Source organism: Diadema antillarum, unplaced genomic scaffold (assembly GCF_040938485.1).
Source record: "Diadema antillarum isolate AM-2024a unplaced genomic scaffold, OU_Dant_1.0 seq00001849_RagTag, whole genome shotgun sequence".
Classification (NCBI taxonomy): Eukaryota; Metazoa; Echinodermata; class Echinoidea; order Diadematoida; family Diadematidae; genus Diadema; species Diadema antillarum.
Genome location: NW_027272521.1, coordinates 486,817 through 490,368, shown reverse-complemented (window position 1 = coordinate 490,368; position 3,552 = coordinate 486,817).

Genomic DNA, 3,552 nt, shown 5'->3' with positions numbered 1-3,552 from the left:
CATGTACATGGATAAGTAAACCAAGAGGCATGTCGTGTCTCTTGACATAGTTATTCCTTTATATAAGATTTTCGCGTAAGGTAAAATGGCACTCTAAGTAGTAGTTTGCATTATACGACGCTATGATAAAGACAGACCCTTACAAAATTAATAACTCACTCTTAGGACGACTGCATATGCTCTCTGAATCAAGCCTCGAATTCAACTTGACTCTTATCCAAAACTGGTTCCGGGTGTTCGTACATGATCATAGTCCGAGAACATGCGTGTTATTTGCCTCGTTGTTACTCCCCTATGCAGTTCTGGCACACAACACCCAACATGGTATCATAAGCATGATAAAGAAACACGGGTAAGAGCAAATAATCGTTATAAATTTCGGCATCCCGAGTGAGCGTAAGAGTGCCATTTTATTACTTCACTCCCCCTTCCCCCCCCCCCCCCCCCGCCCGTTCTATTTTTTGCAGCCCTTAACGGTGTGTTCGGTACCTCTCATAAGCCTTATGCTCCGTTGGCATATTCCACATCTGGCGTGTATTTGGCTCGTGATACATTCGTGGGGGAATAAAATCCGGCATAGGGTTTATGTATGTACATTATGATGAATCGCTCTTCTATGTTATCACATATCATTCTTATATAATGCACCTATAGACCAATGGTACCCGCACAAGGGGCGGATCCAGGAATTCTGTAAAGGGGGGGGGGGCGTGACTAGTATTTCTGGTGCCACTTCCGGGTTTCATTTCAGTGTTTTTCTTTTTATTTCTTTTGTTTTTTACGAAAAATAAAGGGGGCGAGCGCCGGTTGCGCCCCCTCTGGATCCGCCACTGCGCACACTTGGTCAAAGTTAAGACTTTATATCACTGTTGCGCTTAGACGAGATAACTAGAAACGCTCTGCTCAGGACAAAATGACACCCGGTCAATTACACACAAATATGCTTAATATATCCCGTGTTAAATGAACGGTACAATTTTGGTTGAGCTGGGCTTTAGGTTTCTAACGTTTGTTTTTCATGATATTTTTTGAGATAATGAGAAACCTCTTATGAAATATAAAAGAGCACATAATTCTAAGGGGAATTCAAAGTTTATTTGATGAAATGAACTGGCTGAGATAGCCAAAACAAAGCGATCATAATAAAAGGTGGGACCCGCATTTTACAAGGCTCGATTTGTACTACCTTGTTTTAGGGTATCTCAGCCATTTCCAAACATTCTTCTTAGAAACGTATGCTTTTTAACATTCCATAAAGTGGTTTCTAAGTGTCTTAACAAAAGATAAAAAGCTGAATTCTCACCTCAAGCAATATATTCCTTTAAATGTAATCTGTATTTGGTGCAACGCTTTCATTGCTCACGCGTGTAGGACTACATACATACACTTTTTACACACACACACACACACACACACACACACACACACACACACATATATATATATATATATATATATATATATACATACATACATATATATAATATCTACATTTCCACTTGTAAATATGTATAATAATTATGTGTGTGTGTGTGTGTGTGAGTGTTTGTGTATGTGCGTGTGCGTATTAATGCTCCTCGCATTATCAAACAGAGAATGAATTCTTGATATAGGGCCTACACATTTCAACGGAATAATTCAAATACCGACTTATCGAATACCACATATCGAATCGACAAAAAAATCCCTCTACTCTACTCTCACAAGGGGATTAAATGTTTCTACGCCATGCTCTGCATTGATCGCAGATTTGGGATGATGGAGAAAAAATCGCAATGATATGGACGTGTTTCGTGCCTGCTACCCCACACACAGGACGTTCGGTCAATACACAGCCAGCTGAAAATTTCTTCTGACTGATCGCGTTCTTTATGCTCTGTTCGTCAAACATTCAATAATCGTCAAAGCAAAAGAAAGCGTAGTCGATTTCGAAAGGTATAAAATATCCACGGCTGAATATTAATGCCATACGTTTTGGTTATTGCTTTCTTCGAAGACTTGAAATTCAAGACGAGTGAGCGAGATGTCAATTAAGATGTAAATCAAGGAAAAAGAAGGGAACAACAACGACGGAATCTTACGACGCCTATAGCATCCGGTTTAACGTTGACGAAGTCGTACGTGGCAGCTGTTCTGGGTTATTTGAGTCTCATAATTTCAGAGCGTCGAGAAGTAATGAAATCGTAATGTATCCTCACACACACATCACTCTCTCGCCGTGTCCGTGGTGTGGAAAGAAGATAGTTCGCCATTCGCCTTGCCTATACACCAAGTAGAGAATGCTACGTGGACAGATTATTATATTGATTTGATATACTGCACATCCCGTCAAAGGAATGGTGCTTAACAATCCATACTCGCGACAAAGTAAGATTGGACGTGATAAGCCCGTCAAAGTTGTATTCCATGGATTCTCCTTTCATAGTGGTCTGACTGATAACCAACAGTGCTCTGAAAGGATTGAGGCTATTACAAAAGCGATCAGATTTTACAGAAGTCATGCTTGGGTCCCCGAAGCAGTAAATGGATGTATTGAGAGCAAAATGTTACCTGATAAGAGTAAAAGCGAGCTGAGTGAAAAGCTCACAGCTTGGCTGATGTATGAAGCGAAAAGATGCAGACATTTTCCTGCAGGTTTTGCTGCGGATTGCATCGTCAAGTTCACATCAGAGTTAGATGGTGAATTAACACAATGTCCCAAAGCTGATTTTATCCACTAAATATTTCTCAACGATGACATGGAAATAAAAATGTGGTCTGTTGTGTAAACAAAAACCTTTTTGGAGGACAAAACGTGTCGCATTCTTGTCAAAGGAAACAAACATGAAACTATCCGCTCTTCACGATATATTGAAATTTGAGTAGATTTTCAGTAAATACACCAAAATCTCGGAGGCAAAACAGACAAAGACTTTAAGGAAATGTGTGTTTGTTAACAATTTGACCACTTGTTGACAACTGGAATACGTCATGGATAAGCTGCTAGAATGTCGCACTCATCGCTTGAACGCGATGACAAGGGCGGAGATCATGCCTGCCACCATGCTACAAGCCAGCAGCGTCAACGAACTCCAGACGATGCGGAGCAACGAGGCAGCACGAAAGCGGCTCGACTTCGATCTCGATGCCCTGTCGCGCCAGGAGAGCCGCCGGCTAGAGGGCATGGTCGCTGAGCAGCAGCGCACTCGAGAAGAGATCCATCGCGTACGAACTACGAAGAGTAGGAGCGTGGAAGAGTGGTTTCAGGCTTGCAGGGGCCGGGCAGAGAGGGAGAGGGAAGCCGACCGGAAAAGGATCAGGGAGACAATGATACTCGCCAAGAGACAGTCCATTGCCTTGGGATTAGCTGGAGAAGCCGCGCTCAGACGATCGGAGCGATCCTCTGGGATAATGGCGCCAAACCATCGCCTGGGCAGGTCGTCTGCTCTGTCGAATTCTCCATCGGAAAGTGACAAAGACAGCTGTGAATCCCAAAGGACAAACATTCATCAGAATGACACCATTCGGCAGCGCCTCATGAAAAATACTATCGATGATGAGTTTCGGTCGAAA